Here is a 26253-nt window from a genome sequence, read left to right as displayed (position 1 = left end):
GTGTGTGTGTGTGTGTGTGTGTGTGTGTGTGTGTGTGTGTGTGTGTGTGTGTGTGTGTGATGCTATATTGTGTACAACTAGACAGGTAGGAATTCTACTCTCAACAAGGGCAGTTCATGAGTGCTTGTGTGTGTGTGTGTGTGTGTGTGTGTGTGTGTGTGTGTGTGTGTGTGTGTGTGTGTGTGTGTATGTATATCCCTTGCATTTAGGCCCAGGTGTGTCCTGTGAAAACAACTAAAATAATGCATAGTTTCCAAGAATGTAAGACAACACACATTTCCAACATTTGTGTAATAATTTCATAAACCAGTCATTTTACATCAGAAATGCCTGAATGTTCTAAGACATAGCATAACCTAGGGAAATACTTCAACAATAAGATGTCATATTGGCAGATCAAGAGAAGTCCTGTCCTTTGCACTTGCTGTAGGTATAGTTTGTCCTGCTAACTGTCACGATAGTACAAGAAGTGTTGGACATTGGGCATTCATTTAGGTGGCAACCCTACTCTGGGGTGCCTATGTGTGTGTAATATGTATACATGTCAAGACCCTGTGGATAGATGATGCCCCTACATAAACCACATGTATCTAGGCATGAATGGTAACTGCCACCACCTACATATGGAGGTACTGACTAAGGCTATGGAAACTGTAAGTTGTGTGCTGTCTGTCATTGACCCACCAAATGATGTTAACACATAGCAAAAGTGTCTTAAATCAGGAACAGACATGTGCCAAGGTCCTCACCTCAAGCTAAATTAAAAAAAACAATAACATCATAATATACAGCAAGGCATGGCCCTACTGTTTGCCACATCATTGGCAACCTCATACACACATAACCTGTGTTGACAGACCTGAGCACTCAGTTTGATAACAATGTCACATTCAACCATTATGTAGTGGCAGTGGTCAGAATGGCCTTGTACATGGTGAAAGTCATAGGCAAAGGGAGTTCATCCAGAAAAATGGTAGACATTACCTCTGTATAGTCCTCAGTCCCTGCTGGCTGTCATGGTCCTTGGCGAGGAACCCAACCGTGACCCTGGACTGCAACATGCCCCACCGCTTGGCTTAGCAATGCTTAGCAGAGCTTTGCTATGGCCAAACCATATTTAAAAAAAAATAAATAAATGCTAAAACATTGAAAGTAATTGCTCATTAATGATACTTTATTATTATGTGTATCTATTTTACTTTTATATCTCCTAATGTTATGTATTTAACTACTTTATCTTCCAGTGTGAGTTTAATATATTGGGCACTCGTGTGTAACTGTGGCTTTTATCCATGGGTTTCCACCACAAATGGGCTTCCGGGCTAGCTGGACTAACCCAGTTAACAAATGTCAATGTATACATAATAAGAAAAAATATTTTTATTACATTTTCCTATCGCATGTAAAAGCAGAATAGCCTGTATTTGAAATGTGTACTTACTACACACACGGCAATGACTCTAACCATTTAGTTAGTAACGAATGGCAATTGTAGCTCTACATTTCTACATAGCTTTCAGTTATGCTTAAGTAGCACTGAGCACCATGGCATGCCACACAAACCCACTTAGCTATACTTAAACTTAACCTTTCTTAAATAATTAAATGTGTGCAGTTTCTATTTTTAGATGTCTGGCAAGTCTGTATTGCTAAGCACTGCACCATGCAAAAAAAAGTAAAGAAAAAACTTATTTAAACATCTTTCACTTTATTATTTAAGCAGCATCCGGTACTTTTACAGTGCAAGGGGTGTTTTAATCATCTGCAGACACTGTAACACAGCCCCTACAATGATTCTGTAACCATGTTACACAGCTCTCTCTCTCAGCGGCACCTTCATTAATATGCAAAATGCTGCCAGCAGGGAGCTGCAGACATGGCCATGGTACACTTCATTTTGGACTTACCCTATTCCTACATGGAGTTTATTAAAGCTGGGGGGGGGTGTATAAATATTTGGGAATTGATGAAAGATCAACAATAAAACATGAACAAATGTGAATAAAACTTAGTAAGGAATACTTTAGAATACTTAAATTAATCGTGAAAGTAGCGTTGACATCTAGGAACAAAATCCAAGCTATAAACCAATTTCCTCTTCCTGTCCTAGCTTACAGTTTTGGAGGGTCTGACTGGCCCCTAAATGTGCTGGATAGATTAGATAGGAAAACAAGAAGGGTGCTTCATGCTCACCAAATGATTTATAAAAGTCAGTGCATACCAAGATTATACATTCTCCATTCCGAAGGAGGGATAGGCCTACTTGAAATTGATTACATGTATGGATCTGCAATTGGGGACTCCACACATATCTGCTGACCTCACAAGACCCAAATGTAGTGAAAGTTTTGAAACATGAGGAGAATAAATTCTTCTCTGCTTAATCTAGCAGAAACATATCGGCGTCAAGCAGGAATAGAAATTAAACCAGAATTAGATAAAAATCAGGCAGCAACTGAATGTGCCAAAAACAAAAGAAAGAATATAAAGTGAAGGACCAGATGAGAAGGCAAGATATATGGAAAATACATAAATATAATTGCAAGTATAGAAAACTTCTGGAAGAACCTCATGTTGATCAGGAATGAAAGCAGGAATGGTTAAGGAAAAGTTTAAAAATTTGCCCCAGTAACTATTACATTTGTAATATTTTGTAAACTACTTAGAATATCTCAGCCACCACTTAAGTTACATATATACTGTTAGCAGCATTTTATTCATCTAGCTGAGAGCTTGCATTTGAGGCCAAGGAGTTCTGTCTGTATTATTTGGTTGTTGAGACATTTAGAAAAATGTGAAAATTATATCTATATAAATTAATATCTTAAATACAACAGTTAATATCTATTTACCTGCACTAGACACAGGTGAAATATTAATGCAGTTGAGTTTGGTATTGTGTAAGCTTTAACATGAGATCTTTAAAAACCTTGTACATGCCATGGTTTTGGAATTATTGATACAAATATGAACAAGTAATATTTGACACCTAGAGGTGTCAGTAGGAGTTAAATGCAAATGAGCCCGTAGGTGCCACTCAGATGTAATGAGTTAACTGAATAAACTATGTAGAAACTTCAACAAGGTGTCTTCATGGGAGACAGTGAGAGAGAGAGAGAGAAAGAGAGAGAGAGAGTCTCCCAGATCTGCTAGCTGAAATGATTTTATCTGCACTAATCCTTTGTAATCTGTACTGTGTTAATGAATTGGGACAAATGTTCACAATCACCCATTAATTTCAGTGGGTGAGATTTCATTGAAGGTAAGTACTGGGGAGTTTAGCAGGCAGGTAGTGGAGGGGGTTGTGAGTATGTGTGCTTACGTGTGGCTGCATATGTGACTATATGCAAAGGGATGAGTGGTGTCAGGTGTGTGTGTGTGTGTGTGTGAGTGTGTGTGTGTGTGTGTGTGTGAGTGTGTGTGTGTGTGTGTCTGAATGCATGTGTGTGTCTGGGGGGTGAATGGATCAGCATGCCTGTGAGTGCATTTTGGTGAGGGGGGAGTATATTTGCATATGCATGAATGTGTTTATGCATGTTTGCTCATGGAGACAGTCACACCTCCACATACCTCTCAACTGTACAGATTTTCACAGAATGCCCACATTTTGACCTCATGTTTTTGGTCCGTTTTATACACTTGTGGTTTACTGGCAAATTAGTGGCAAATCATTACAGACTGCAGTTAGAAAATAATGACAGCCATTTGAGTTTCAGACTTCATATCCTTCAGAAAATGTATGCTAATGCAAAACCTGTTATTCTATCAACTTTCTGAGTTTGTAAGAGCAAATGTCCCTATTTTTGGGCCTTTGTCTCACTTTTATTTATGGCTTTGTCCAGGTTCCCTGCTCTAAGAGGTTGAGAGGCATGCACCTGCACACTTTCCCAAACTAATAGGCAAATCCTGCAATATTGGGGTGGGGGACACTAGACACCAGTGAAACTGAAAGGTGATATTACAGTTAGGTAAAATAGTAATAGGTTTTGCAGCAAGAAAGAAATGGCACACGTAAATATTAGATGCCAGGAATACTCTTTATATTCTGCCCTAAATGTACTTAACAGAACAACTTTTGCAGCACAAAAGTCATATGGGGTGTGGGGAACACTAAACACACATAATATTGTTTAAATACTGCAGTAAAGACACTTAAAAGCATTCACACCCTGAACAGAAAAACAGCAGTACAGCAGGGCTTTAGTATTGTGCTCCACCACAAGACACAATAGATGAATTCTTTGTATTACCTTCAGTCACTTACACGAGTGACATCAAAATTGTGCAAAAGCTTCTAACTCTGTAAATTTGGATCAGTAAGAAACATATTACCCATCTAGAGATTTAGCCCTCTGTGTTAATAGAAGAGGGGTTGAAGGCTTTTTACTTTCTAAACTATAATTAGTATGAAACTCTCAGACTGTCATTGCAGACTAACTGCAATGGTTTGTGAGTTATAATGAGCAGAGTAGGAGAGAAATCGGGGGCTATTGAGAAGGATGGGGGGTGTCCATGGTGGGGAGACGGCTGTAGCTTTAAATGGACTTGTTGAATACAAAGGCAAGGGGAACACTAGACAACACCAGGAATAATTTTTAAATATAACTTGAGATCACTTAAATGTTAAAAGAGCAACAGATTTAACACCACAGTGCAATTTCAGAACAATACAAAATTGTGAAATTCTAATGTCTGGTATTATTGACTGGTTGTAAAATATCCATGATTTAGGAGAGGTAGAGACAAAATAAAGAGGATGCATCAGTGACATTCTGTGAGCTCAGGGACATGTAACAGGAATGCTGGTGTGTGTCAGTGCATGTGCGTATGTGTGTTTAAATGTGTCAGAGAGTGACTGGGGTGGTGCCTTAGGCCAGTGCAATACTTTAGCCACCAGAGGTGCATACCAAAGGAAAGTGCTGATTAGCACTCACTGTAATATACAGTGATTCAAAGACATATAAATTAGTCATTAATGAGGTCTTTCTTAACTATGGTTAACATGTCCCTGAATCACATTTTGCTAGTTTATGGAAATAGTCCCTTTTGTCTACAGCTGTACCACCTGTAGTGAAATTTAAATGTTGTTGACAGAGTGACAGATTTGAATAAATAACTACTTTTTATGATAGTATACATTATACTGCCAGTAAAAAATGGCAGTTTTATCCTGTCCATCCATTGTACTTTTCCTTTTTTTTCTGTAGGGAGATGGATCCAAGCATTATGCCTAATTCTTTAAAGTGTCTGAGAACTGAATACAAACTGCTTTTTACACCAAAACCTTTAATCTTTCCTTTACTTATATTTATTGCATTTATTTAAGCATGTTTCTTCTTCTGTGAAGTACCAGTAGATCCCATACCCCATATGAAAGAGTCAGACTGGACCTACTCTAATGAGACTCCAGTTCTGGTGCTCCAATGACAGGTCCATTGTTGTCAAGACAGGTATTTTATTCATAGGTTCATAGGTTCATAGGTTCATACTAGGCTATCTGCCCTGGGGCATTTATAAGCCTAGCCCGATTGTGTTTGGCTTACGCCACCCCTTGATTTGAGTATACTGTGCACTTTTTAAAGTTTAGTTTACTGTGCCTCTGTCTAATAGTGACACGGAAGTAATCCCCGGGACAAACCTACGATCTCCCATCCACTCATCAAGATTCTTCTTGAAGAGAGTCAGTGAGGTGCTCTGCCTAACATGAATTGGAATTCTATTCCAGAGTGAAGGGAGCCTCTGGATTATGAATCTGTCCCTCCAGCATGTTCTATTTATTTCTGTGCTGAGGTTCAAGTCCCTCGAGCACGTGGCTCTAAGGGATTTAGATTTACTGAGGTGGAGCATGTCCATTAATTCTGGGTTGGACATAGCTTTATATGTCAGGCATAGATCGCCTCGAAGTAAGCAGTATGCAACTGAGTAGAGCTGGAGTTTTTTTAACCGAGCAGCATATGGCATCTGTTTGAGTCCCTTGATCCTCCTGGTGAGGTACTTTTGGTGTCTTTCTAATTGCTGCAGGTGTCGGGTAAGGTACATCCCAAAGGGGGCATTGTATTCTATGATGGGCCTGATGAGGGATGAATAAAGGGGCACGATTACCTCTCTTGATCTAGATGTGAATCCTTTCATGATGAGGTGGGCTATGTAGAAGGTCTTTCTAACCACTTTGGCAATGTGGTTGTCAAAGGAGAGATTACTATCAACTTGGGTCCCCAGATCCCTAATTACTTTCTCTGTACTTAATGGGTTACCACCTATGTGGTAATTTGTGGGTACATTGTTTTTGCCAAAGGGTATGACTATACACTTTTTGGCATTTAGCTTTAGACCAAGGCTCTGACACCAGTTATCCGTCTCTGTGACACCTTTTTGAAGGATGTTTGTGTCAGCTGGAGAGTCGATTATGGCGCCCAGTTTGCAGTCATCTGCAAACTTGGTGAGCCATAGTCCTCCCACGTTGGCCTGTACCTCAGAAAAGTAAATACCGAACAAGAGAGATCCCAGGACAGAACCTTGTGGGATGCCACTTGCGACCGGTTTCGAGTCTGACATGGCTCCAGTAACTCTGACTCTGTGGGTTCTGTCTTTGAGCCAGTTTGTGACCCATCTTGTGACATAGAGGTTTATATTTCGGCTGGATAGCTTATCTATGATGCCCGAGTGGGGTATTGTGTCAAATGCCTTTGCAAGGTCCAGATAGGCTGTGTGGACTACCTTCCCTTTATTTATGGCCTTGGTGACTGTTTCGAAGAAGTTGACCAGGTTCAAAAGGCAGGATCTGCCCTTGACGAAGCCAAATTGGGTAGGATCTAGTGTCTGTAGGTCCCCAATGTCTTTGTTTATGAGTTCCATGATGATCCTCTCCATAGCCTTGCAGACTAGGCTAGTCAGGCTTATGGGGCGATAGTTTCCAGGGTCCGTAGAGGTGCCACCTTTGTGGAGTGGGACCACTGTTGCTGTACTCCATTCTTTGGGCACATATCCTGTAGTGAGGCTGAGATTGTACAGCAGCTTTACTTGAGGGATTAGTTCTTCTTGGAGTTCATGTAGGACACAACCCAGGATGCCATCTGGTCCCATGGAAGCAGTGTTTTTTGCTTTGGAGAGGGCGGCCTTCACCTGTGCATCAGAGATGTTTGGGAGGCTGCACTCTGCCGGGATAGATACTTGCTCTTTTGGTGGGAGGGGGGGAGTTTGCACTGAACCTGTCTGCCAGGATATTGGCGATGTCTGTGGGTTCAGTGTATTTTTTGTCATTTAGAATCAACTCAGAACAAGTCTGGGAGTTGCATCCCAGGCAGACTTGTTGAGGAGTTCATATCAGAGAACGTTAGAGAAGCTTGACTAGTTGTCAGATTTGATCATATCCTATCAGCCTTGCTGTCCTCTTGTTTTCATTAATTAAAGATATACAGCAAGGTCAATCTAGTAGTAGGGTGAAATTATGTTTCATTTGACTGTTGAATAACAGAAGAAGAAGCAGAAAGTTTAGAGTGCCAACTCTTTTGATTATATGATTTGAGCAAGTGCAAATTATTGATGCCTCCTCACCTACCATTAACACATTTGTGTAAGGATAACTTCTTGTCTCCTCTGTGCTTATGTCTCCAAAATGGCTTATTCTGAGAAGTATCAACAGCAGGACTGATAAGGAATCAGCAATTTTGGTGAAATAATTAATTTGCATCATGAAGAGAGTTGCATTTGATCAGTGATTACCTCTGTTACCTATATATTTAGCCATATCTTGGAATTGGTCTTCCAACTTAATGTACAACAGTAATGCGGTGTTAGAAACCAGCCACTTTGATTAGATGACAATTCCATTGGTGGTTGACCAACCAGTGGAAAAGCAGATCTTCTGCTTGTGTGAAGCAGGAGACTTAATACAGTCATCCTGAAAGTTTGAGTAATTGCAGAACCTGTGTTGGTCCGCAAAATATTTTTATACCATGTCTGTATTCCAGTGTCTGGAATAAGTGGACCAATTGCAATTCATTATATGCTTTGGCATTTGCATAACATCAAGAAGAAGGAAGCACATTTTGATAGTGTCATATTCTTATCATAGTGCAAGAAAAGAAACAATAATTCTAAGGGCTTATTTGTGAAGAATTCCTTGAGAAATACCTGCAACCCTTTGTATGTAGAACAACTCTGCAGAAGGACTTCTGAGAAAATGAGGAATTACATGATTCATGCAGTATATGCAAAGAAGAATCTCTTATAGCAGCAATAGTGTAACCTATTTTCCTCACTACAAAGGATGCCTGGTGAGCCAGATGCTGGTTCTCTGCAAGAAATAAACATGAATTAAAGCAGACTATAAGAAAGTACAGTTGTGTAAGAACTTACCATAACAGTTGATAGCCCACTAATCACTGTTGCAGTATTCCAGACTGCTGGGTTATCTTGCCAAATAGCCTTGATGTTCAGCTGGGGTACCAAAGCCTGTAGGCATAAGGATACATAAGAGGATTTATGAGCATAAAACCCTCAGACTATCTCAAAGCCAGGAAGCCCTGAGACACCTGAGAATAGCATTTAGATAAAGGTCAGCTAAAAGGGGAGATAGCAGAAAATGACACCCCCCTCAGTCCATAAGAAGTTGGGCAAAACCTAATAAAAGATAAATTAGGGGGGTGGCAGGGTGGGAAGGAATACTCCAACAGTGATCAGTAGGACATCTACGCTTATGGTAAGTGCTTACACAACTTTACAATTTAATGTTTATTTGCATTTGTTTATTGGGATAGTCCACTGGGCCAAGATGAGCCCATTTTCAGTGGAGGCCAGGGAGAAAAACTCCAGACATAGTACAAACTAATACATAGTACATATATAGAATCATTTGATATATTTTTTTATATATATATATATATATATATATATATATATATATATATATATATATATATATACTATTAAGCAATATATTACATATGAGCAGCATAGTACTATGTCATTCCTTAGATCACTGTAGCAGTATTCCAAACTGTTGGGTGATTACCAAAGCTTAGTGAATATTGAGAGTGGCTGGATCAGTCATGGGAGAGGTGTCAATTAAGCCAAAGAGAACTGACCTGGCAAAGGAAGATCTGGATCTATAGAAAACATCTACCTTGTAATGTTTGGCAAAGGTATGTACAGAGGACCATGTTGCTGCTTCTAGGATGACTGTTCAGTCAACTCCATTGTAAAAGACTTCAGAAGATGTCATTGCTCTGAGGGAGTCTGCTTTTATTGTCAAAGGTAAAGATTTGCTTGAGCAGCCTGGAAACACATCACATGAACTAGTGAATGGTATTCTGGCAAAACTGGATGGGCATTGTTGCCCGTGCTTGAAGTACTGATATGTTTGCATGTAAGGATGGAAATATACTTATAACAAATAAACTAGAAGGGACTCATAATTTAAAGTCTGTGAACTGTATAAGCATGCTTGGAAGGAGCTAATAATAAGAATAAGCATTACAGCTTGTGGTCTCTCAAATAACTAAGATACAGCAAAACACACACACACACACTCATGCACACAATAGTTATGTAATGTATGATTTTAGTAAATCTAGACATAACATTTATAATTATCATATAAGATGAAGCAGTCTGCTGAGTTTGGATATTAAAGATAGGATTTAATAACATGGGCTTGTGTATAATAACACTACTGTCTTAACTTGTCATTAATGACATACACTACATTGAACATTAAGGGGAAGCAAGATGATTTCTTATATAAGTAAATATGTGTAACAAGTCATGTAATTGCTTTAACTTGAATTGTAGTTTTTGTAACCCTTCTTGACCATATATAATACTTAAGTGGTTACCAAGGTAACTAATGTTTTATACATGACATCAAACAGACAAAGTTGTTCAAGAGAAGCAATAGAAGCCTGGACTTGAAATGTCACAGAATCTAACAGTCATATTCTGAACAAATAGTATTAAATTGACAATAGACACTCAGTTTAATAACATGGGTTTGTGTATAATAACATTACTGTTTTAACTTGTCATAAATGACATACACTATATTGAACATGAAGGGGAAGCATGATGATTTTCTCATATAAGTAAATGTGCATAGCAAGTCATATAATTGCTTTAACTTGAATTGTGGTTTTGTAACCCATCCTGACCATACATAATACTTAAGCTGTTACCAAGGTAACTAATGTTTTATACATGACATCAAACTGGAAAATTTGTTCAAGGGAAACAATAGAAGCCTGAACTAGGAATGTCACATAATGTAACAATCCCATTCTGAGCAAATAGTATTAAATTGACAATAATCACTCAGTTTAACCTTTGCTGATTATACAAAATAGAATGTTGCCATTTAAATAAAAAAAACTTTCAGTATATGCTATAAAATGGCAATTTATGAATATGGAAAGGGAACTTGCAATCATTAATCACAATAAGTGAATTTGTTATTTTTTGCATATAATTTCGCTCATTTTATAATAAGAAATGACAGATATGAAAATCCTTATGTGTAGGAAATGAGGGGAAGAGGGCTGCATTGATAATTAAAATGCACTAACTTTCATCAATGTTCACATAAAACAAACTAGATGCTTTAAGTAAGTGAGCAACAAACAAAGTGATTACTTAAATGCTGGAAAACAATGAAATATAACTTCTGATATATCAAGTAAAATACATTGTATTATAAACATTAGATATAAATATTATTACCATCTATTTATATTAAGTAATACATTTTGAAAGACTTCATCAATGAGGATGAATGTGTTAAATAACTGTGCTATAATCTTTTACTGAGGTTTTATATGTGATACATCCTACTTTACTATGATTGAATTGCTTGTCATCAATCTTTCATGTAAATATTAATTGCTTATACAGTAAGTAGACATTTATATTATATTACAATTTTGTCAAATTTAAATAGTACTTTATCTGTTCAAAATAATATAAATATTGCTTAATCCTATTACAAATATTCTCCATATAATAATTCAATTTATGGAGCTCAGATGTTCTGGTTTGTCAAGGTATGAGTGATAATCTGATAGACATAAGTTTATCCATCAGATTAGGAATGATTTTCATTCCATGGCTAGTGTGGATCTTAGTTTTGTTAACATTTATTAATTTAAATGTGTTATTTCACAAAAACATTTGAGCATGCCTGACCAAAACATTGCTTTATTGGTAAACACTCAAAGTATAAACCTAATAATTTCCTTTGAAAGCTCAAACATATACTTTATTGTTATCAGAGGAAAATGTTTAATAGTCACAATAAAACAAAAAATACATAGTCTAAATAACCTAAGATGGATTTAACTTTATTATCTTTAAATACCAATAGCTTAAACAATCCTAGCAAGAGATCAAATCTACTGAAATATTTAAAACTGAACAAAGCACAAATTGTCTTCCTATAAGAAACTCATTTCAAAACAAATGACAATTACAAATGGAATCCTACAGAATATATCATATTGGCACAATCCACTTATAAGACAAAGACAAAAGGGGTAACAGTTTTATGGAATACAAATGTGATTAAGCCAGAAATCATTTCTAAGTATGAAAATTAAAAAAGGCCTTAGGCATTAGTAATAGTTAAATATAATAACTGAATATGGACTCTAGCCAATCTATACTGGTTCCCTGGCATTGGAACAGGAACTTATAAAAGCAACTTAATATGAGGAGGAGATTTTAACTGTATATTTGATATTTCTGAAACTATAAATAAAAGACCACTACGCACATCTGCTGTATCAAACGCTTTAAACAAGTGGGTAGAATCCTTTCATCTTGTAGATACTTTCAAGTTTAAAGAAGATAACTCTTTGTTGTTTTCCCATCAAGATCACAGATTTGGTACACAAACTAGAATAGATACAATATTTGCTGCCCAAGACTTACACTCTAAAATCATTAATTTCTCGATCACTCCCTGCCCCTTTTCAGACCACAATTCATTGATACTAAAATTTCAAAATGGGCACAAACCATTAATCTTTAACTCCAGAATTTCAGCATATAGTCTGGTCTGGTCACCAGTCTGGTGGACCCCAGCCATAAACAAACTCTACAACAAAAGGAGGAAGCTACTACAAGATAGAGCAAAATCCTTAAAAGGTAAGACACCCTTGATCACTATAAGTAAAAAACTAAGAGCTCTCATAAAATCATCCAAAGCAAATTTTGAGAGAAAAATAGCTAAAGACTCAAAAGACAATCATAAGGCCTTCTTTAGCTATGTTAGAAACCTGGGAGGAAACTCCCAGATATGCTCAGAACTAGTTCAAAATGATGTGAAGATTACTGATCCTACAGACATTGCCAACATACTGGCTGACAGGTTCAGTGCAAACTTCTCCCCTCCCCAAAAGGAGAGATATCTATACCAAGCGATTGCAGCCCCCAAACATCTCCAACGCCCAAGTGAGAACTGCTCTCTCCAAAGCAAAAACACAGCATCCATGGGACCTGATGGTGTCCCCGGCTGTGTGCTCCACGAACTCAATGAGGAATTAAACCCACAGCTAGGACAGCTGTTTAATCATAGTCTTACCTCTGGATATGTACCCAAGGAGTGGCGCACTGCAACTGTGGTCCCACTTCACAAAGGCGGTGCCTCCACCGACCCTGGAAATTACCGCCCATTAGCTTGACAAGCCTTATCTGCAAAGCCATGGAGAGGATCATAATGGACCTCATAAATAAAGACATAGGGAACTTGCAGACTTTGGATCCATCCCAGTTTGGCTTTGTCAAAGGCAGATCATGCCTTCTAAACTTGGTTGACTTTTTCGAAACAGTCACCAAAGCCATTGATGAGGGTAAGGCAGTCCATACAGCCTACCTCGATCTGGCAAAGGCCTTCGATACAATACCCCACTCGGGTATCATTGACAAACTCATCAGCTTAAATGTTAACCCATACATCACAAGATGGGTTGCAAACTGGCTGAGTGACAGAACCCACAGGGTCAGAGTTGCTGGCGCCATGTCAGACTCAAAGCCTATCACAAGTGGTGTACCACAGGGCTCAGTCCTGGGCCCACTCTTGTTTGGCATCTACTTTTCCGAAGTACAAGCAAACACAGGAGGGTTATGGCTGACAAAGTTTGCAGATGACTGCAAACTGGGCACCATAGTAGAAAACACATCTGACACAGATATCCTTCAGAAGGGTCTGACAGAAACGGATAACTGGTGCCAGAGCCATGGCCTAAAGTTAAATGCCAAAAAATGCATAGTCATACCCTTCGGGAAAAACAAGGTTACCCTAGCTACCAAATAGGTGGCAATCCACTGAGCACAGAAGAAGTTATCAGGGACCTGGGGACCCAGGTTGATAGTAGTCTGTCATTCGACACCCATGTAGCTAAAGTAGTTAGGAAGACCTTCTACATTGCCCACCTTATCATGAAGGGATTCTCATCTAGATCAAGGGAGGTCATAGTCTCCCTATACTCATCACTCATCAGACCAATGATTGAGTACAATGCCCCATTCAGAATGTATCTGACCCGGCACTTGCAGCAGCTGGAGAGGCCACAAAAGTTCCTCACCAAAAGGATAAAGGGTCTCAAACATCTGTCCTATGCTGCCCGACTGAAAGAACTCCAGCTCTATTCAGTCACCTACCGCTTGCTCAGAGGTGACCTTTGCCTAACATACAAGGCCATGTCAAACCCAGATTTGATGAATATGCTTCACCTCAAAAAATCTAGATCCGTCAGAGCCACAAGGGCGGGAGGCTTAAACCTCGACACAGCTATTAATAGGACGTGCTGGAGGGATAGATTCATCACCCAAAGACTCCCTATGCTGTGGAATAAAATCCTGGTATATGTGAGGCAGAGCACCTCGCTGGCCTTGTTCAAGAGAAATCTTGACCACTGAATGGGAGATCGCAGATATACCCCAGGGATTACCTCAGTGTCACTGCTCGACAGAGGCACAGCAAAATAATGGGTATAGTTCCCCATACTAAAGGGATGGCGTAAGCCACAAAACTATGGGCTAGGCTTGTAAATGCCCTCGGGCAGATAGCCTAGTATGAACCTATGAACCTATGAACCTATATAACTAAAATTAAAAAGTTCAAGCCCTGTTTATTATCTGAATTACAGTTTTTCTTAGATATTAATTACACCACAGAGATAAATAAAATAATGATATGAGACTCATTAAAACTTACATATATGGTAAAACCCTAACCTGGTATTAAAAAAATCAGAAAATGGGATTCGGAATTATTAGATCTACAATCCAAACTTTGGTCAGTAAAAGCTGAAAAAAATCAAAATCATTTGGAGATGAAAAAGAAAATAGAAATATTAAACAATAAATACAATAAAATTCTAACACATAAAATTAGTTTAGCTTTAGAAAAACTAAAACATTTGTACCTCGGCCACTTCTTCCAAATATCTACATACTTTATCCACAAGAATCAAAATACAATCAAAAGCTAATAACATTAATAGTATCTTCCATGAAAAGAAAGGGAAACATTTCTCAGATATATGTAACAATCTTGATGCCTATAGAAATCACTATATGAAACATTTCCAAAAGGAAAATATACATATTGATCAATTAAAACTAGATGAAAATTTTTCTAATATAAAAAAAATGCCAGAACATTTAAAACTAGATCTACAAGCACCCATAACCAACAAAAAAATTACAGATACAATAAAAGAGGGTAAAATAATAAAGCTCCAGGTATAGATGACATAATTATGGGAATATATAAACTTTTTCCTTCAAAGATACTATCCCTCTTCCATAAAACTCTATTAGAAATTCAGTCACAAGCTTTAATACTACCTTTTTGGAGATTTTCCTTAATCACACCAATCCTAAAGAAAAACAAATCCCCAAACCTCTGTACCTCAAGTAGAACTCTATCATTATTAAATTATGACTATAAGATATTTATGACAATATTAACTAACAGAATGAAAATACCACTATCCAAAACAATAAATAAGGATCAAACCAGATTTATATATCATAGACACACACACATGACAATATTAAAAGGATAATTTCTCTTATATATTATGTTAATAAAGAAAATAAAAAACACTCATAATTGGCTTAGATATAGAGAAAGCCTTTGATTCCCTAGATTGGGACTATTTATTCAAAATCCTAATGCCATTTGCATTTCCTGCATCCTTTGTTCATCTCCTAAAGAATGTATATGCAAATAATTTAGCGTATGTCGTTAGGTCTTTTTAACTCTGAATCAATACATATAGCAAAAGGCACTAAACAAGGATGTCCCATGTTACCGATTCTATTTGGTCTGGCTATTGAAGTATTGGCAGATTCAGTTCATAACAATATAAAAATCAATAGAATAGATGTTTATGAACAATACAATTCTAAATTAATGCTATTTGCTGATGACATATTACTAACATTATCTAATACAAAAGAGACATTAGAAGAATTAGATATATTAATTGACAAATTTCACATGACTTCAGGACTCCATTTCGATAAATCAAAATCAAAATTACTATTTTTAAATAAAAAGAAGAACTGCAGACTAAGGGGATCACATCATAGGGAAACAAGAATCTACCTTAAAATATCCAGGAATTGAGTTATGCAAGGATAATAATGAATTAGTCTCAAACAAACTACAATAATAGCATCAATACAATTAAAATCTCTGTCAAAAAATGGAACAAAATAATATTAGCATTTGAAGAAAGACTGCAGTTAATAAAAATGGTTTTACTGCCCAAGATCTTACATATAGCCTTGGCAATACAATTGTTACCGGAAAGGAATATACTTAAAAAAATAAATTCATACCTAATAAAATTTCTATGGTTTCCCAAAAAAAAAAAAACAGAATAGCTTTAATACATCATAGCAGACCATGGAAACAGGGAGGATTAAACTTTCATGATATAGAAACATATATAAAAGCATCAATATCTAAAACAATCTCAGATTGGATAAGTCCAAATTACTTTGCAAATTGGAAAGAATTACTAACTGTAATATCAATAAATTAATTTGATTTACAAAAAAAAAATTCAAATAGATAAAAACAATTTGCCATGGTACATATGTATTAGTATGCAATATAACATAACTAAACCCATTAAAACTTGTATGATTAATTATTAGATCGACTCATTTAGGGAAAATTATTAATGAAAATATTGATTTAAAAATTTGGTTTGATCTTTTAACACCATTTATAGTCACAAAGCACTTTCCACATAAAATATATAGAGAAATTATTAATTCCTGGGAACAGAAAGGATTTGTTTGTTGGCTGTAATGTATCAAAGAACTAAAAGTTTTAGATATGCAAGTAATAAAAACAACATACAAAATTCCACAACAGGCCATATTCACAAGATTTCAGTAGAATAATTAACAATTCTTCATTTAAAGAAATACCTACATTTACAAAATACATATATGAAATCATATATAATGATTTTGACATGGGAAACAGTATTTCAAAATTTTACACAATATTGATAAACTATAAAACAACACCCAGAACCTCATATTGGAAATATATAACAAAAGGACAGTCAATACAGATAACTGAAGATGTTAAAACAAATATCTTATTATTGATAAAATATACATCTTTTACACAATACTGGACAGTTTTTAATTGGAAATACTTGCACAGAGCATTCTTAACCCCAAACAGAATCAGTCAAATTAGTTCTTCCATAAAAAGAATATGTTGGAGATGTGAGCAAGTACACAATGCAGATTGGAACCACATTTTCTTCGATTGTGTTAAAATTAAGCCATTTTGGAATGGTATTAATAACATTCTACAAGCTTTATTTAATGAATCATTTTATTTACAAAATATGGCCTTCTAAAGATGCCAAAACCATAATTTAACTCAGAAACAAAGCATGGACCACCTACAGAAAAACAAAAGCCCCACTTGATTGATTACGATTCAGACAGCTAAGGAATGACACCAAAAAATCCATAACCTTAGACAAAAAGAACCACTACTACCATCTACTGCAAAAACACCAAAATAAACCTCAAAGGTTTTGGGCAGGAATAAACAAACTACTCCAACCAGGCCAAACCACCACCCCCCCCCCTCAGCTTCCGAACAAAAATCACCAGTGGACATTGCTGATAACTTTAACAGCTTCTTCACAGAGACTATCCAGTCTCTAGCCAGCCACCTCTCTCCCAATGGCTCTAATTCTAAGGCAGCCACACCCAGTACCCAAACATATTTTTACCTTCCAACCTGTTCCTACTCAATGTATTCATGCCCTACTTAAGAAACTAATACCCATCACCCTGGCTGCTGACCTCTTCCCAGCAGACTATCTGCAAAAGGCTGCTGACACCATAGCATACCCCATCTCAATCTTAATCAACAGAGCTATAGCTGAAGCTACTGTACCCACTATATGGAAAATCTCCCATGTCATACCTCTCCATAAAGGAAGCAGTTCCACTGAACTGTCAAACTTTAGACCCATAGCTATTCTGACACCTCTAGCTAAAATTATGGAGAAGTGTGTACACATACAGCTCATGCACTACCTCACACAGAACAAGCTGTTGTCCAACATTCAGCAATGCTTTAAGCCACACCACAGTACTACTTCTGCCCTCCTCTCTTTCTCTAACATCATTAACCACAACCACAATAATAACAAACTATTCTCAGCACTCTTTCTAGAGCTATCCAAGGCTTTTGACATGGTTGACCGCAAAATGCTTATAAATACCTTGAAGCCCTTCTCCTTAAACAACCATGCACTCCAATGGTTTCAATCCTACCTGCAGGGCAGGCAACAGGCAGACCTATGGCAGGACAAGCTATCATCTTGCCTATGCATCACATTAGGAGTCGCCCAGGGCTCGATACTAGGACCCCTTCTTTTCTCCATCCTTATCAACGACCTTCATTCAGTCATCCCAGATGCTACCTGCTTTCAATATGTGGATGATTCCACCTTGATTTGTTCTAACACCTCACCAGCTACTTTATTCACATTAACCCAAATACATTCACTGCAGTGGAAAAATGGCTCTCCAAGCAACATCTAATCCTAAAGTCCAACAAAACTCAGCTGCTCCTCTTCTCCCCCATATGCAGGACCCCCCTGCCATCCTTCAACATAACCACTAATAATGGCACTATCATCTCTCCAGAAGCCCAAACTAAACTACTGGGTATCATAGTTGATAACCACCAGATGTTTGATGTGCATATCAATCAAACTATCAAAACCATTAATAAAAAACTTGGATCTCTTTACAGAATTAAACCTTTCCTTACCCCACTTGCTAGAACTGCAATTGCCCGTTCCCATCTACTATCAACTCTCTACGCCTCACCTCTATTCTCCAACTTAAATAAAACAGATCTCAATAAACTATCATCCTGCTATAACCACATTGCCAGATTTGCTACTGGCACAGCCTACCGGACACACCACTGTCACAATCTAAATCATCTAGGATGGCTTGAACTGCCAAGCCTACTGCAGTTCAACCAGCTAATAGTGGCACATAAAGTCCTTTACCAAACAGAAAATACACTAAAAAATATTATCAACCCCTACACCAGCACCTGGCCACTGCGATCATCCACTAGACTCCTAGTTCAAACATACAAATTCAACTACTCAGTTGGGGACTCTCTGTTTGCCAACTCTGTTGGAAAAACATGAAACAGACTCCCAGCTGACTTGACCCTAGAACCCTCACTAACTCAATTCAAAAACAAACTCAAGAAATACTTCAAAATTCATTGGTTATGTCCTTGCACTAACCCCGACTAGTGACCTCTTTATTTCTTAGGTGCCTTACCTTCAACTACTTTTTTCTACCACTCCATTTCAGGAAGGGTCAATTGTATAACTGCTGCTCAATGTGTCTTAAACCTGAATGTAATGTTATGTATATATAACTTTGAAAATAATGTTATGTTTTGTAAAGTGTTTTATAATAAGTTAGTACTATATGTGCTAAATGCTGGTATTGCTTATGACTGTAATCTGCTTGAAACTAGCATTTACTAAATGTTCAATGTGTATTGTATTCTTGGAGCTTTTCTCCTCGGGCCTCCACTGAAAATGGACATATATCCAATCGGACTATCCTGGTCAAATGTAAAATAAAAAAATAAATAAAATTTAACTAAAGCTCTTGCCCTATAAATGTAAAGAAGGTTCTCATTTGAATAGGTCAAACATGTATCTAGTATGGACTATACTTGCAATTTAACGGAAGTGTATAACAAGAAGATGGAATACAAACACAATACCAACTTTGGAAGACTTCTACAGCCTACTGAAGACAACAGCATTATTTGAAATTAAAATTAAAGAACTAAGAATTCATCCAAAGCCATTTATCAACAACTCTTGGAGAAAAGTCTTATCATTGATTGACACTATACAATCATTGATCAGACACTCTATAATGGATTGGACATACTTATAAAGTAACTGTGTACATTAAGATCTGTTATACTGTCAGGCTAATGTAAGTAGCACATATCTAACAGAAATTCAAAGACTAACCCCAGGATTTAATAAAATCAATGTAGGCACTGTGTAGGGCCTACATGGAATGTATCTCTGTTCGTGGTCATGCTTCCCACTTGGCAGCTAGCCATGCATAATAATGATGGAGAATTGCCAAGGGAGAGCCGAGGAACACGGTTATTGAATCAGTGTAGGGAGAGATGTAGTGTTAACTGTGGCTGCAGATGAGTATGAAACTACCTGTAATGTCCATTGTTTTACTGTCATTTTATTTTTTTTTCTTTTCTTTTCTTTTTATTTTATTTATTCTTTTTAAAATAATGCATGTTTGTATGGTGTGGCCCGGAGCACTAACATATAAGCTAGGAGACACCTGCCAGACATCTAAAAATAGAAACCGGATGCAATTAATTATTTATTTAAAGGTGCGTTTAAGTGTTTCTAAGTGTGTTTCCCTGGTGAAGCATGGTGCTCAGCACTGCTTATAGGTATCTCAGTGGTATATGTGAAGGTATACTGGATTTCTTCATATCCTCGTAGTTAAATGGGAAGAGTTACAGTTTCATGTGTAGGAAGTCCAGGACTTGAATACATGGAAGGGAAAATAGTTATTTAATGTTAATATATATATATATATATATATATATATATATATATATATATATATATATATATTATGCATTTTGTTTATAAAATATGGCCCCACTGCACTCTGCTAAGCTCTGCACAACAGTGCTTATACCTACTAAGCACCACATAAACATGATAATGACTGCCAATATTTGTGCACTGCTCGGCTCTGCTTGGCTGGTTTGCCGGTTGCTGTGCTCTGCTAAGATTATGGTTCTGTCAGTTTTTGCGAATCTCAGCTCAATTGCACTGGTTTGCGCACTGCTAAGTGATGCATCACTTTTTTGAACATTGCTTAATGACATGTAGAGCAGGAAAACCGCCTATATTAAACCCAATAGGCAGGAATCCAGCAGAAGCCATTGGATTTCTGTCACTGATGGTATACTATGGCTGGCAGTGGTGAAAGTGCACACCTTTGGGCAGAGAGTTGGGGCATTCTGGAGTCCAGGGTCATGGTTGATCTTGTACAAAACCATGCTAACAGGCTGCTGCAGGGTGGTTTCCAGGGCTCAGAATGTAAGGCAGAGACTTGAGACTGGCTGACCAGAGAACTTACTAGTGTCACTGGTATTCCCAGCACAGATGAGCAGTGCCTTCACCACCATGATGACCTAAAAAGAAGGAAGAGGGGACTCTTGGACACCTGGGTCCAAGAAGTGAGGGCAGGGAATGCCCCACAAGTATATAAGTACTTTTTCCTCTGTTTTGCCAATATATACTCTGAATGTCTACAAAACTGGTATGCATAATGGTGTACTTCTCTCCCAAGAGCTGAAGCTGACAGGGCTCACAATGTCAAGTTGCATGCCGGGTGCTTGGCCAGGTTGTGCCTTGAGTGTGCTGAGTATGGATGTATTATGTTAACTGTAGTGAAATGAGCAAGAAAGAGTAAAGCATCAACTGCAATAAAGTATATACAGTAAAGTTTGTAGTGCAGTAAATGTGGACTTAGAGCTGTAGTGCAATAAATGAATAATGCCAATGTAGTACAATAAAAACATGAAACAATACCAATAACTGCACTAAAGTACATACAATAAACCATGTAGTACAATAAATGTGGAATTAAGAGCTGTATTGCAATGAATGAATAATGCCAACTGTAGTGCAATAAAAACATGAAACAATACCAATGACACCAAGAAAAATGGTGTACATCAAGATTGTGTGATGCAACCATTGCAATACAGCTGTATGCATTGAGGCTGTAAGGTATGGAGCTGCAGTCAAGTATAACACTGTAATAGCTGTAGAATTTAAATCTAATAGCTGCAAATTGTATTTGTTAACTCATGTAATTACTGTTCAAGGTTGTCTATAGGCCAATATTGGTCACATAATGCTCTGCCTTCCACAAACATCAGGTAATAAAGGTATATGGGTGAGGTATCCCACTCCATGAGCTGGTATTGTTTATTCACTTCACAAATATGCTACTGAAATATAGCTTCCCTACTATCTGTGTTATGCTTGTATTCCATGCATGTGTGTTCTACTGTCACTGCAGTCTAGTACAACACTGTAGTAGTGCTACCAGGTCATATCTGGGTTCCAGTTGAGCTCTAGGAAAATATAAGTCAATCAGTAATCCACAGTGACTCAGTAGCTTAGTTTGCTAAATGCTCTGTATACAACACATTTTGCCACACACAACTCAGGGTTCGAATCGAGTGGTATGTAGCAGTAAATATTACAGTAGCAGTTGTGTAATGCTCACAATTTCTTGCTCTCCAAAGGAACTATAAGTAAATGGGTGAGGTGGCCCATATTATGAGCAGATAATTGTGTGTTTAGATATCACAGACTGTTAAAATCATTAGCAAGAATGTGTTCATCAGCAATGTTCAATCAGAAATAAAATGTGAAATCCATGTATGGCTGTATGCCTAGAGTGTCCATTAAAAGTTGCTGCAGTCAATTCATACAGTCACTGCTATTGGGTTCTATTCCCATGCCTGCCAACCAAGGCATAATAGCTGTTTAGTGCCTGTACTACACACATACATGTCTCTCAAGTGTCATGATTTCATGTTAAATAATTAAGAGTGTGAAATCAGTCTGTCACACTATTACCATGGAAATGATTACCTAGATTACAAAGTATCTCCACATCAGCCCACAGAACACCTTGGTAGTTATATAGGTCCACCTGATGTGCAAGTGTTCTGTGTTGTTGTGTACCCATAGTTGTTACTGCTTGGCCAATAATGTCCCATGCAAATAGCTTGAGAGGTATATACATGCTACATCAGCTATAGGAGACTTGTAGTCACTGCACACATAAACAAAATACAGAGACATACAGTAGATAGTTGTACTGTTGTCAAGGAAATAACTGGAAATGTTACTAATGGACTGTGTGTCTCTCTCTCCCCATCCCTTATCTTCATTTATTTCTTATTGTTATTCATTGGTTTTGGTTTACTATTAACATATGACGTTGCATTAACTGTGTTTTCAGACGTGTTTTATTATTGTTATGTTATTATAATGGTTGAATATTAACATATTTTGTTAAATTATCTATTTTGTTGGCATTATGCTTTAAGTGTTACTGGCATGCTGTTAACATATTGACCATTCTGTTATTTATTGTTGTATTTCACAAAATATGCATTGATATGTAATTGGGTTATTTCCAATGTTCTGCCATGCTGTTATTACTAACATTGACTTGTTCGCATCTAACCTATACTTATTGCTATACTTCTATTACCACAGCACATCAGGGTAGGCTGGTTCCAGCTGATCCACCTATCTTGCCTCAGCCAGCCATGGGGCAGGGTCCTGGCACATCTGGTTCCCAGACGAGTGGTGCCCCCTGCACTGCCACTGCACCACCTGCAACATTGGGTGGGACCACCTCAGGGGATGGGGTTCGGCCTCACCTTGGGAGCAGTGGTGGAGGGGCCATTGTTACGCAGGCTGAAGTGCCAGTCATGGTGCACAGGATTGTTCTTCATAGATATGAACACTGCCAGTGCCAAATTGAGGACATGCTGAACAGCCCGATGGGGCAACCTTGCCCTGGTGCCCAACCACCAGCACATCCATACTCAGAGCAGTGAAGGAGCAGTATCAACAGTCCCATGGGTGGGGACATGAGTCATGCTGCTGCTGTCTGGAGGCACGTATGACTTGGATTCCACAACACCCTCCCCATCCAAGGTGTTCACCCACCTCATATGTCACATACCACCCCTACCTGCTGTTTTGTCTGTCTTGTCTGTCTGTGGATGCATCTTCTCCTACCCAACTTACCTCTCCACATGTACCTAAGTCCCTTCCCCAACATTCCACTCTCATCTTAATAAAAATAAATGGGAACCTGTGTCTCCCCCCAAAAAAATATTGCCCCATACATAACTCTCCATTTTGCATACATGTCCACTGGACACAAGTAATTTGTTCCAATTGGCTTGACAATTCAGTTATGTTGCCCTCACCCCTCACTCTGGGGTTTGAGAGTTCAAATTCTTCTACAAAATATGTTAAAGTGCACAGCTGTTGCTGTACACGAAATGGATAGCTATGTTTTTTCCTATACCCTTCCTGCACATCTCTACCTGCCTTTCACTATATTTTTCTGCCTGATTGCCTCAATTTCACCACTTTCCAATCTCCCCCTTTTTTCTTTTCTTTATATTTTTTTTTAGCATGGAGCTGCCCAGCATGCCATGTTGCTCAGCTTTGCTTAGCTCTGCTAAATAGAGCTTTAATGAATAAATGTGTTTCTAACATTATTAGACACATGTACAAAATAAACACCTCTACAATGTTTCAAACCCAAGCTATCACACCTGCAGCACACTGGATTTACCCAGCATGCCACACAGATCTTAATCACAACAGGTATTTTCATCAAAACATAGTGATTGCCACTTACAGTCATTAGGAGTGTCTCAGTGGAGCTGCGTGCAGGTGCCAACCATATGACGTTCAAACTTTTAAAAGTTCAACAACGTGATAGGAACCCCAATAATACACCACTAGACAACCAAAGATATAAAAATGGAAGTAAGTGAGGCCTGTTGTAGGAGGTAAATGTGCCCTTGTATCAGAAACATGTAGAAAACACCTGCTAAGGCATCAATGGCAAAGAACATATTCAACTTGGACCCTGGTGCAGAAATACAGCCATAGAAAGCCATGCACATACTGATAGATGCAGACAATGTGTGTCACAGCCTGTATCTCTGCACATATACCTTGCTAATACACTTGCTATAGCAGAGACTCAGTAGCTCACTCTGTTAAATTCCTTGCAGTCAGTGCATTTTGCCACCCACAAACAGTCCTGGGTTCAAATCCAGCCTTGTGTTGCAGTCCAATTACATTACTGTGAAGACAGCAATTACTGACTGAGTCATGCAATCTTTATTCACACAGGTTACTGCTAATTAATGAACTGCTATCCAGTTTTGCAAGTCAAGGGCCTGCAGGTAGGGATACACTGCACGTATCTGTATAGCATAACTATAGGTTGCCTTCTATTCTACTATTGGCACTGTTGTGTAACAGATGTACCTTAATCACATGCATCAACTGGACTATAAAGTGTACCCTTAACCTGGCTCTGCCATAACAACAGGGCTGACACAGTTGCCACAGTTACATGTACAGCTTGTTGTCCTCCAAAATATTCACACTCCCCCCTGTGTCTTCTAGGATGTAGCAGCAGCTGTAACCTGTCACACACACACCTGTATGTAAAGGTAGCTACTATAGACTTACCATACCTCCCAAACCATAGCACAACAAATCTTGTCACAGCCATAGTTAATGGGGGGACAAAGGTCAAGAGACTGAGACATGTTTTACAGTTTGCCCCTACATAGATTATAAGTTGATACAATAACATCTGTTACATTAGCATGCATATTCAGAGGGGTATGGAGTCTGACACTCAAATGTGTGTCTTCCATTACTGATCTCAACTAATAATGTTTGCCAGTAAATTGCCAGATGACCATAATATGAGACACTGACTACCCATATGAGGCGAAACTATGGACATAGTGCATAAATCTCTACAGTTGATAGTTATGGTATCTAACCTCTGTGATGCTGTAGGCACCATATCTCAATAATGTCCATCTTAATAGCTAAGAATGGAGTGCAGGTCTAAATGAAGGCCTTATATATTGCACTGTGGTGGCATGTCATTGGCTAATGATAGTGTAATTCAGCTGTTTTGGCTGCAATTAGTATATCAGAGCCATAGATTGGTGGAGAGCTAATGAACAATACCTTAAAAATGCAAGCAGCTAGTTATGGGGCACAAGCCTGTATGTGACTTACCTCACACCGAGAGCGTATTTTCAAAAGATTACCAGAAGAAAAGTTCAACAAATGAGTACTGCACTCATCCAGTTATGTAATTGATTTATCCATATAACAGGATGCAGATGGGAGGATGGAGGTATGGGGAATAGGGATTACAGCAGTAAGCCTGTTTTATATCTATGGTAATGACATGTCATTGAAAATCAGCTGTCCTACACCTACAGGCATGCCTCTCAAATGTCCCTGATATCCACTCACATCTTAGCTCTGTCCCCCTTATTCCCTCCTACAATGGTTGGCTGTTGTAAGGAAGCTAGCGAATTACACATAATACATAGTGACAATAAGTAAGGGTGTATACTCCTGTAACATCGGATGATGTACACTAATTCACCTACACTCATCCTGTGAATGTCCCACATAAATAGTTCTTACATTTTAAATGTGTCCCTGATTGTCCCTGATGTACTCTGGCTAAGTCCATGATTCTGTTTATGTTGTTCCCTGTCTGGTTGAGAGCTATGCCTAACATAGCTGTCAACATGCTACAGCAAGAAATCTGAAAGGCATAATTAATGGAGGAATAAAGACCCAAAATTAGGGACACTGTAACTATTTTCTGACATCAACCAAACTTTTGTCAGAAATCCACAACGTTGTGTGAAAATGATCAACACTATGAGGCAAACCTCTTGACATTCTGCAATCATCTGTATAGTTGAGAGGTATGATGCCTACAGTGGACATATACTACAGCAGGTTTGCATTGCTCTCTGTCATTGTGGCACACTGGTGT

This window comes from Protopterus annectens, chromosome 2.part2, assembly GCF_019279795.1.
Source record: "Protopterus annectens isolate FY-2018-M chromosome 2.part2, PAN1.0, whole genome shotgun sequence".
In the NCBI taxonomy this organism is placed as follows: domain Eukaryota; kingdom Metazoa; phylum Chordata; order Ceratodontiformes; family Protopteridae; genus Protopterus; species Protopterus annectens.
This window is presented reverse-complemented; position numbering follows the sequence as displayed.